Raw genomic sequence first — 12,114 nt, 5'->3', positions numbered from 1 at the left:
AAATTTATGGATTTATTTATGTATTTTCTAGAAGAAAAAGACATGCGCCACATTTTCACATCCTTTCTCTTCCCCAGGTGTTGGGATGGCAAAAGGACTTCCTTCTCTTCCTGCCCAAGTGGAAATGGAAGTGGTACACTCTCCACCGGATCAGGTAATCATTGCAGAGATTTGTTTGTTTCATTCCATTTACAGGCGACCGGCCCACTTGCGCCGAGGTTCCGTTCCCAGGTACTGTGCATAGCATCAGCACCGTATATGCTCGGAGGCTAAGTTGGGTCAGAATCGAATAGACTCTCCCAGAGTTAACGCTGAATACATTACTTCTGGACAATGAGCCACCGTAGCCGCTGAAGAGCCATGAAAACTTGTGTCCCGAGCTTTTTAGACTCATCTACACAGCGGGTGGCGCTGTGGTCTAAACCACTGAGCCTAGGGCTTGCCGATCAGAAGGTCGGTAGTTCGAATCCCCGCGATGGGGTGAGCTCCCGTTGCTCTGTCCCAGCTCCTGCAGACCTAGCATTTCTAAAGCACATCAAAGTATCAAGGTATCGCTCCGGCAGGAAGGTAAATGGCGTTTCTGTGTGCTACTCTGGTTCGCCAGAAGCAGCTTTGTCATGCTGGCCACACGACCCGGAAGCTGTCTGCGGACAAATGCCAGCTCCCCTGGCCTATACAGCGAGAAGAGCGCCACAACCCCAGAGTCGTCCACGACTGGACCTAACGGTCAGGGGTACCTTACCCATCAGAAACCAAAAGGGCACATTGGTTGCTAGATGTGAAATAGGTAAAAGGTAAAGGGACCCCTGACCATTAGGTCCAGTCGTGACCGACTCTGGAGTTGCGGCGCTCATCTCGCTTTACTGGCCGAGGAAGCCGGCGTACAGCTTCCAGGTCATGTGGCCAGCATGACTAAGTCGCTTCTGGCGAACCAGAGCAGCACACGAAAACACCATTTACCGTCCCGCTGTAGCGGTACCTATTTATCTACATGCACTTTTGAGGTGCTTTTGAACTGCTAGGTTGGCAGGAGCTGGGACCGAGCAATGGGAGCTCACCCTGTCGTGGGGATTCGAACCGCCGACCTTCTGATCGGCAAGCTCTAGGCTCTGTGGTTTAACCCACAGCGCCACCTGCGTCCCCCCTGTGAAATAGTGAAATAGTTTGGCATTATTTTCAGCTCTCCTACCCCACTGTTTGAGGCACTGTTTGAGGAACCTCTTCTCCACTTTTTACTGTCTCTTCCCCCGCCCCTTGAATTCTTGCACTATCCAGTAGGAAAACCTGTTTCCTTTGTATTTCAGGGCCCTATGACCTTTGAGGAGGTGGCTGTGCATTTCACAGAGGAGGAATGGGCTCTGCTGGATCCGGCCCAGAGAGCTCTGCACAGGGAAGTCATGGAGGAGAATTACTCTCTGTGTAAGGCTCACTGCTCTCCCCTGGCAGACAGACACAGAAAAGAGGAATTTCAGCAACTCTTTTCTTGCTTCATTCATTGCACTGTTTGAGCAGAACGACAGCAGCATCCTCTATTTTTATTTTAAATTAAGATACTTATGCAACTGACCACAGTACCCCATGCGCTTGGTTACTTCCTAATAATAATAATAATAATAATAATAATAATAATAATAATAATATATTATTTATACCCCGCCCATATGGCTGGGTTTCCCCAGCCACTCTGGGCGGCTTCCAACTGAATATTAGAATCATAGAATCATAGAGTTGGAAGAGACCACTAGGGCCATCCAGTCCAACCCCCTGCCAAGCAGGAAACACCATCAAAGCATTCCTGACAGATGGCTGTCAAGCCTCTGCTTAAAGACCTCCAAAGAAGAAGACTCCACCACACTCCTTGGCAGCAAATTCCACTGCCGAACACCTCTTACTGTCAGAAAGTTTTTCCTAATGTTTAGGTGGAATCTTCTTTCTTGTAGTTTGAATCCGTTGCTCCGTGTCCGCTTCTCTGGAGCAGCAGAAAACAACCTTTCTCCCTCCTCTATATGACATCCTTTTATATATTTAAACATGGCTATCATATCACCCCTTAACCTTCTCTTCTCCAGGCTAAACATACCCAGCTCCCTAAGCCGTTCCTCATAAGGCATCGTTTCCAGGCCTTTGACCATTTTGGTTGCCCTCTTCTGGACACGTTCCAGCTTATCAGTATCCTTCTTGAACTGCGGTGCCCAGAACTGGACACAGTACTCCAGGTGAGGTCTGACCAGAGCAGAATACAGTATTAAAAACAGTACAGCATCAAACATTAAAAACATCCCTAAACAGGGCCGCCTTCAGTTGTCTTCTAAAAGTAAAATAGTTACTTATTGCCTTGACATCTGCTGGGAGGGCGTTCCACAGGGCGAGTGCCACTACCGAGAAGGCCCTGTGCCTGGTTCCCTGTAACCTCACTTCTCGCAGGGAGGGAACCGCCAGAAGACCCTCGGTGCTGGATCTCAGTGTCCGGGCTGAATGATGGGGGGTGGAGACGCTCCTTCAGGTATACAGGACTGAGGCCGTTTAGGGCTTTAAAGGTCAGGACCAACCCTTTGAACTGTGCTCGGAAATGTACTGGATTATTGCAATGCGATCTACAGAGGGCTGCCCTTGAAGACGACTCATAGACTTCACTTGGCCCCAAATACAGCAGCCAGATTACTGTTTGGGGTTACCTGCAGATAACCAATGAGCCTCTTGGGCTTGCTGATCAGAAGGTCGGTTCAAATCCACACAATGGAGTGAGCTCCCATTGCTCTGTCCCAGCTCCTGCCAACCTAGCAGTTCAAAAGCACGCCAGTGCAAGTAGATAAATAGGTACCACTGTGGCAGGAAGGTAAACAGCGTTCCCGTGCTCTCTGGTTTCCGTCACAGTGTCCTGTCGCTCCAGAAGCAGTTTAGTCATGCTGGCCACATGACCCGGAAAGCTGTCTGTGGACAAACGCCAGCTCCCTTGGCCTGAAGCGAGATGAGCGCTGCAATCCCATAGTCGCCTTTGACTTGACTCAACCGTCCAGGGGTCCTTTATCATTTTCCTTACCTGCAGATCTCATATAACCCCTCTTTTAAAACAGCTGTATTCGTGACCAGTTCATTTTTGGGTCTATTTCAAGGTCCTCGTGTTAGTGTTTATAAGCCCTAAACCAGGGTCCCCAAACTAAGGCCCGGGGGCCGGATGTGGCCCAGTCGCCTTCTCAATGCGGCCCGCAGACAGTCATGTTTTTACATGAGTAGACTGTGTCTTTTATTTAAAATGCATCTCTGGGTTATTTGTGGGGCCTGCCTGGTGTTTTTACATGAGTAGAGTGTGTCCTTTTATTTAAAATGCATCTCTGGGTTATTTGTGGGGCATAGGAATTCAATCATATTTTTTCCCAAAATAAAGTCCGGCCCCTCACAAGGTCTGAGGAACAGTGGACCGGCCCCCTGCTGAAAAAGTTTGCAGGGGGCCGGTCCACTGTCCCTCACACCTTGTGGGGGGCTGGACTATATTTTGAAAAAAAATAATGAACAAATTTCTATGCCCCACAAATAACCCAGAGATGCATTTTAAATAAAAGCACACATTCTACTCATGTAAAAACACACTGATTTACGGACCGTCTGCGGGCTGGATTTAGAAGGCGATTGGGCCACATCCGGCCCCCGGGTCTTAGTTTGCCTACCCATGATCTTGAGGCACAAAACACAAAATCTGAAACACCTTACAAAAAGTGGTGTAAATTGCACAATAGCTGCCTGACAATCTGAGTCTCTGATTATCTCTGATTATCTTTCTTTATTCCTGCAGATGGTGGGCAGAAAAGGCAAGGGAGAAGGAAAGCTGGATCAAAACAGCCAGGGAAGATGAATTCTGTCTGTTCCCAAGAAATCCCACTCCCACAAGTATATCACAAAAGAGAAAAAGGAAAGACTCTGTGTTCAAAGCCATCTATCTTTAGCACAGATCAGATGACCCATGAAGAGGAGACGCTCTTGATATGCTCAGAGTGTGGGAAGAGCTTCAACCGGAGTACAAACCTAACTCGGCACCAACGGATCCACACGGGAGAGAAGCCGTTTAAATGCTCTGAGTGCGGGAAGAGCTTCAGTCAGAAGATGAACCTTACACGACATCAGAGAGTGCACACAAGGGATAAACCCCATGAGTGCTCAGCGTGTGGGAAGAGCTTCAGTCAGAGCACAACCCTGAAAATACATCAGAGAATCCACACGGGGGAGAAACCGTACACATGCTCAGAATGCGGGAATAGCTTCCGTCAGAAGATAAATCTCACCAGGCATCAAAGAGTGCACGCGAAAGAGAAACCCTATAAATGCCCCGAGTGTGGAAAGAGCTTCAGCCACAGCTCAAGCCTTAGTGATCATCAGAGAATCCACACGGGGGAGAAGCCGTACAAATGCTCCGAGTGTGGGAAGAGCTTCAGCCAGACCACCAGCTTTGCTTACCACCAGAGACTTCACTCTAGAGGGAAACCATACCAATGCCCCGAGTGCGGGAAAAGCTTCAGCCATTGCTCAAACCTTAACGAACATCGGAGAATCCACACAGGGGAGAAACCGTACGAGTGCTCTGAGTGCGAAAAGACCTTCAGTCAGAAGATAAACCTTGTGAGGCATCAGAGGGTACATACAGGGGAGAAACCATATCGATGCTCAGAGTGCGGGAAGAGGTTCAGTGACGGCTCGAGCCTTAGTGCCCATCAGAGAATCCACACTGGAGAGAAGCCATACAAATGCGCCGAGTGCGGGAAGAGCTTCAGCCAACTCACCAACTTCACTTACCACCAGAGAATCCACACGGGGGAGAAACCCTATGAATGCCCAGAGTGCGGGAAGAGTTTCAGCCAGAAGATAAACCTTATTAGACATCAGAGAGTGCACAAAGGGAGGGCATCCTGAGAAGGATAGAGACATCTTTGGGATGCGGAAGGCATATGAGGATGACTTTCCTCTCCAGTGACTCATACGGAGGCAACGTATTTACAAGCAGAGTGGAGCCTCTCTGGTTTTAAGAGAATCCATAAAGGGGAGAAACCTAATCTTGGTGAAAATGTAGAAAAAACTGAATGACTTTTGTTTTGTTATGCTTTCCCCCCGGTCCATTTTATCAGTTAAATATGTCCTCCTAGCAAATATTCTAAGAAAGAGAGGGAGAAATGTATCTTTCAGCCATTATCTGTTTTCTAGCTATGGTATCGGAACTCGTTTTCTACAATGCTATGAATGCTTTCATATGACATTGTCATGGCACGACAGTGGTTCCTGCTTGGAGGAACAACAACAACAACTTTATTATTTGTACCCCACCCATTGGACTGGGTTGCCCCAGAACAGGATGGAATGTTATGAATTGCAGGGGATTGGAACAGATGACCATTCGGTCCCCTGCCAACTCTACAGAAGAACTATGATTCTATGAATTTATTAACTGTGGATGGAGAGAATTCCTCACTCTCCAAAAAAACAACACACGAAGATCTGGGCACACCGCCAGTAAAACTGGTTGGATGGTCAGCTCAAGGCCAACAAAGATGAAACAGCTTCTTCACCAACCCCACCATGGTCAAGTTGCAGGAATCGCTTCCACGTGGTTGTGATGAGGACATGTAGCTTAGACATGTAGCTTTCTTATTTTATTTTATTTTTAATCTTTTGTACAATTTATACACTGCTTTGTGAAAAGCCTAGGAGTTGTGTGTTGTTGTTGTTGTTGTTGTTTTAAAAAGAAGATAAAACATTAAAATTACCACTTAAGAAAAATTAACAACTATAATTCCAAGCTTTCAAAAAGTTAAAATAGCAATAGACCAAAAAACAGATTAAAACCCGCATCAACTTTATAAACTTGCCTAAACAGAAACATTTTTAGCAGGCACCAAAAAGAGTAATAATAAGAATAATAATAATTGTCTCATTTATACCCTGCCCATCTGGCTGGGTTTCCCTGGTCACTCTGGGGCGAGGGTAGGTGCTGCCACACTTAAGAGATGGAGGTCTTACTAACACAGAAAGGGGTATTATTAGAAACAGAGTAGGCAACTTCTAGAAGGGCAGACCTGTTGGTGGCTAAGAGATTTAAGGCTGATTTCTCCACATACATAGATTGAGTTGGAAATCAATGGAGTCATCAGGCCGGGGAGGCCAAAGGCTACAGGGCCGGTGTCTGCAACGGTGCCCCTTTGTGAGCGTAGGAACATGGGTCACACCTCCAGAGTCTCCTTTGGAAATGGCTCTGGATAATTTCCCAGCCCTGCTTTCTGGGACATGGAAGATTGGACCTGAGGCCTGACAGCAACGTCCAGTTCACCCAATATTTTGGGGGGTGCCCTGGCTCAAGATGTATTGCCTCAAGCAAGGGGGTTGGATTTAGACGGCTTACGAAGCCCCCACCCCGACACCCCAAACTCTACGATTATGTTCGCAAAACATGTGCTCTGCCATAGAATTCTGACCTCCTAATTCTCCTCTCTCCTCCTCATGTAAAGTAGAGCAGTATTTGTGGTGGCTGTAATTTGTCTTGGCGACTGATGGATATTTTACAAATATTTTGTTAGCAATGTTGTGTTTGCTTTGGGCTTCCGGGTTCAGCGCCAGCGCCGATCGGCGGGGTTTCGTCTCGTCTCCGAGACGGCCCGTCCCTGCTAGGAGTGGGGAGGGCAGCGAGAGCGACGCTGCGCCCCTTAGAACCTCGGGAAGGGCGTCCCGGGGGCAAATTTGCTTGGCACAGCCCCAATCCGGACTCCCCAACCCTTCGGCTAGCTCTAATAAGAGCTCCGGAGTGAGGAGGGTAGAAGTCGCGGGGGCCATTTTGAGCGGCAACGTTATTCTAGCAGGGAGAAGCTTCAAGCCGAAGGCGGAGAGCGCTGGATTCTTCCGAAAATAAACAAGATTGTAAGTAACCTCACGATTTGGATTATAAAACAATTTGGATCTGGGAGAGAGGGGAGAAAAGAGGAAGCCACCCCCCCCCCCACGGCAACAAAAGAGACAGTAAATAGAAACCCGAAGCCGTAAACAGAAGATTTGCAATTCAAAAGGATCCCTCAAAGGCATCAAAGAGAATCTCCCCTTTGATGCAGGGTGAAAGGGGAGAGAGACTGTGGTTGTGAGTGCCCTGCAGCAAGAGGTAAAGACTAAGAAAAACCTTTCTTTTCCTCGGGAGCCGGCAGCCCAGACAACCCAGTGAGTTGATCAGGATTTATAAGTCAATTTTTATTTCACTTTGTATTTCTGGACTTTGTGGAATTTCTTTTTTGGTTTAAATGTTTGTGAAATGTGAGTTCGAACTTTATTGTTAATAAGACTTGAAGAATGCAGCCAGTTTGTTAAAATGGAGTCGAGAAAATAAACTGTGATCATATTCCACCCCACGTGACAAGTTTTGACCTTGGCAGGATTGAACTATGTCAACAAAAAAGTGTTCCCCTGAGTTCCAGCGGTCTGTTTTGACCTTAATGTGGGAAACAAGAATAGAACTATGTCAAGAGGAGACACGACGGCAAGAGTTACAGCAACAATTTCAGATGGTGATGGCAGAATATGATTTTTTAGAAGATGAAGCTTTTGACACTGAAAAAGATGAAGATGAGGACTGTGATGATTCAACACAAAATGAAACACACCACGAAAAAAATGATGACTTTACTCTACAAAAAGTTGGATGGAGTGCCCTGCCTTTGAGGAGGGCACGATTGGTATTACTGGAACTCCAGAACGCCCACAGGGAAGAAGGAAAAAATATGCAGAGAAGAGAAGAAATTCAGGGGTCCTGTATGGTGGCCTGGATGGCAAAAGACTGTAAACAGGGGGTGGGGTGAAGGGAAAGTGATGTTGTGATTATAAGGATGGATTAACAGGTTTATAACTGGTCTGCTGATTATGGAATTTGCTGGATTGGGGGGGGGGTGGAGCCGGTAATCGGGGATGTAAGGTTAAATTGAGAATAGTTATAGTTTTAAAAGTGAATGGATTTTGGAAAAATGTGAAAATATGGAGGCTTATAGAGGGAGTAAAAATTAGGCACGGGAAGATAAAATGGGAGTTTGATTTTTCAGTGATTTGAATATTAGATGAAAATGTTAACAATTGATTTATAAGTTGTATAAGATATAAAGGTGTATTTTTATAAAGTAAGAAACTGTTGCAGATGATAAAAAAGGGATGAAAACCGGGGAAGGGGGGGGAGGGGAAGCCCACAAAATATGGTTTTACAATTATGAATGAAAGAAAAAAAATTCTGTTTTGTATTGTTTTTTTTCTCTTTTTTTTGCCTTTTCTTTTTTCTCTTTTTTCCTATTTCTATTTTTCTTTTTTTTGGTATGACAATAGATGGTTGGATGGATGGTCTCCTGCGTACTGCCCTGGTTTGCTGGAGCTCCCTGGTGGCAGGGGGGGGCTTTGGGGTCAGGGGAGGGGGAGGAGGACAGAAATCCAAGCATAAAATGGACCATCTCTGACTGTTCACATACATGGGATACTTCTGTGGCAGGGGAGGACCCATGTGGGTGGGTAGGAAGGAGGTGGAAAAGGTGTTTATGTATGTACCGTTATTTTTTTTTGTTTTTTTTGTTTTGTTTTGTATTTTGTAAAATTAATAAAAAGTATGTTTAAGTGTTGTGTTTGCTTTGCTCACTGTAATTTAACTTTGTCCCACCCACCCACCCCTAAAAGACGTTGCTGAAGTACATCTCCCCTCCCCACCCCAGTCACAGCATGCCCAATGGTCGGGGGTATTGACAGTGCAGCAGCAGGGATCATACAGTTTGCCACGTAAGGGTTAATTCTGCTAATGTTAGTATATTAGCTAAGAGGGGTGCTGCTGCTTAGAGACCAGATAGTATTGCATGATCTTCACTGAGGTAACACATTTTCTGATTGGTTGTGTAGTTATTATTATTTTTGTATGAGTCATATGCATTTATTAATTATGAACACTTTGGGAAACAGATATCAAGAATGACATTCATTTTCTGACCCTAGCTACAATTCTGCTGTATCTTCTATCAAGTCAGAGACACTGGCTGCAAAGTCTGAGGCAGTTTTCCCTCTCTGTGTTTAGTTGAATGTCTTCCTCCTACGTACGAGGCCTGACCTAAAAAAGACAAAACTTCCCTTGTTCCTTTCTCCTCAAATTATATGCTCTTTTTGCAAAGTTTGACTCAGTACAGTGTTAATCGTAATTCCTCTCTGGGCTCTGTCTGCATTTTTAAAGCGACTTTGGTAACAAAGCCTTGGCCCGATAGATATCCCTCACCGCGGGTTTGATCACCTTCAAACATCTTTAAACAACAAAGAGTCTTGTGGCAATACAAGGACTAACATGTTTATTACTGGTCGGCATCCGTCTGTCTTGGGAGGCAATGGAGTGTACCTTTGGAAATGAAGTCGAGCTATTCAAAGGTCATAGCACTTGCTGTGGCTGTAGAGACTGATAAGGGAGAGACATGTTTGGACTACTGCAATGCGCTCTACCTTTGAAGGTGACTTGGAAACTACGGTACAACTAATCCAGAATGCGGCAGCTAGACTGGGGACTGGGAGCAGCCACCGAGACCATATAACACCGGTCCTGAAAGACCTACATTGGCTCCCAGTACGTTTCTGAGCACAATTAAAAGTGTTGGTGCTGACCTTTAAAGCCCTAAACAGGATTGGCCCAGTACACCTGAAGGAGCATCTCCACCCCTGTCGCTCAGCCCGGACACTGAGGTCCAGCTCCCTCACTGCAAGAAGCGGAAGTTACAGGGAACCAGAGGACCTTCTCAGTAGCGCTTGCCCTGTGGAACGCCCTCCCATCAGATGTCAAGGAGATAAGCAACTTTCAGAAGACATCTGAAGGCAGTCCTGTTTAGGGAAGTTTTTAATGTTTGATGCTTTATCGTGTTTTTAATATTCTGTTGGGAGCCGTTAAACTACTGAGCCTAGGGCTTGCCGATCGGAAAGTCAGCAGCTGCTCTGGTTTCGCCAGAAGTGGCTTAGTCATGCTGGACACATGACCCAGAAAAACTGTCTATGGACAAACGTCAGCTCCCACGGCCACAGGGCCGTCTCTAGGTCCGGGTCCGGTGGCACGGGGCACCAGGCCACCAAGGGCGCCACTGCGCCTGCTGAGAGGTGCAGCGGAAGCTGCCCCAGGCATGGCGGATGCAGCCCTAGGCGCGCCTCTCAGCTGTTCAGGCCGCTCTCTGGAGGCGCGCAGGCCTGGGGCTGCCTCTGCCGCGCGCAGGGGGGTTGCAACCGGGGGCGGACAGGCTGGATGGTGCAGGGTGCCGGCCCTCCAGGCGGCAGCCGCGCTGCGCCCACCCGCTACGCCGGGAAACGGGGCGGGGGAAGCGCCGGAGGGATCCGTCGCGCCTGGGCGCCAGGCATGCTTAAGACCCCAGAGTCGTTCGTGACTGGACTTAACTGTCAGGGGTCCTTTACCTTTACCTTAGGAAACCCAGCCAGATGGGCGCAGTAGAAATTATTATTATTATTTTACTGTATTGTTATTGGGTGTGGGTGGATGAGACATGAAACTAGTTGACTTCGCCTTCCATGGGGCAGAAAAGAGTTGGAAAAGCTTCACAAAAGGGCACTCAAAATATGATGGTGATGATCAAATTTGTACCCACCTCAACAGACTGGGTGGCTTCCAACAAAAGCATAATAAAGGATCACACATTAAAAACTTCCCTCCAAATGGCCGCCTTCAGATGTCTTCTAAAAGTCAGATTTATTTATTTATTTCCTTGACATCTGATGGCCAAGGGACACATTATGCTCCTCTGGTCCCCACCAAGCACTCAGCTCTCACCGGGGATGCCAACTTGAATAAAATATATGGGGGGGGGGGACCCACGTGAATCCCCCCCCCACATAATTGATCACATGCCATGGTGCACACCATTTGAATAGCAAAGCCCATCAGCTTGGGGGGAGGGCCAGCCCCCTCAAATATTTCACTGGGGGGCCGCCGGAAGTTGGCTCCTATGGCTCGCACCTGCGGCTCCTGGAGATGGTCAGAAGCAGCCACATCTTGGGAAGTGGGCCAGCTAAACCAGGTGAGGGTAGCCGATGGGTCTCAAACCCTCAGTGAGTTAGGGGCTTCTTCCCCTCTATGAGAAGTCATGGCTCTGGCAACCCAGAAATCTTGCTTGTTTTTCTGTGACCCCTTCTGGATTTTGGGGTGGTGGGTGGGAGTCCATGTTCCCAAATGGAACAACACTCCAATGCAAAAAAGCCAATGCAATTCTGGGCTGCATCAATAGGAGTATAGCATCTAGATCAAGGGAAGTAATAGTACCACTGTATTCTGCTCTGGTCAGACCTCACCTGGAGTACTGTGTCCAGTTCTGGGCTCCACAGTTCAAGAAGGAGACTGACAAAGTGGAACGTGTCCAGAGGAGGGCAACCAAAATGGTCAAAGGCTTGGAAACGATGCCTTATGAGGAACGGCTTAGGGAGCTGGGTATGTTTAGCCTGGAGAAGAGAAGGTTAAGGGGTGATATGATAGCCATGTTCAAATATATAAAAGGGTGTCATATAGAAGAGGGGGAAAGGTTGTTTTCTGCTGCTCCAGAGAAGCAGACACGGAGCAATGGATTCAAACTTCAAGAAAGAAGATTCCACCTAAACATTAGGAAGAACTTCCTGACAGTATGAGCTGTTCAGCAGTGGAATTTGCTACCAAGGAGTGTGGTGGAGTCTCCTTCTTTGGAGGTCTTTAAGCAGAGGCTTGACAGCCATCTGTCAGGAATGCTTTGGTGGTGTTTCCTGCTTGGCAGGGGGTTGGACTGGATGGCCCTCGTGGTCTCTTCCAACTCTACGATTCTATGATCCAAGCACAGGAGCATTGAAGGCCATTTGCCATTTGCACCCACATTCCCCTTCTGCGCAGCTCCCGGGAACATAACGGTGCGTAAAGGCGAAAACAACAGCCCTGTGTGGAGCAGGCAGCCTGTCTTGAAGAGGGAGGGTTGTTGCGGGCAGGGAAAGGCAGCGTTGCAATGCAATGCAAAGCCCCACCTTCCCCGAAACCTCTCCAATCCCCACGACGAGTCCTTTAAAAAAAATTAGAGAGAGAGAGAGAGAGAGAGAGAGAGAGAGAGAGAGAGAGAGAGAGAGAGAGAG

The sequence above is a fragment of the Zootoca vivipara genome, chromosome 2, assembly GCF_963506605.1.
Source record: "Zootoca vivipara chromosome 2, rZooViv1.1, whole genome shotgun sequence".
Taxonomy (NCBI): domain Eukaryota; kingdom Metazoa; phylum Chordata; class Lepidosauria; order Squamata; family Lacertidae; genus Zootoca; species Zootoca vivipara.
This window is presented reverse-complemented; position numbering follows the sequence as displayed.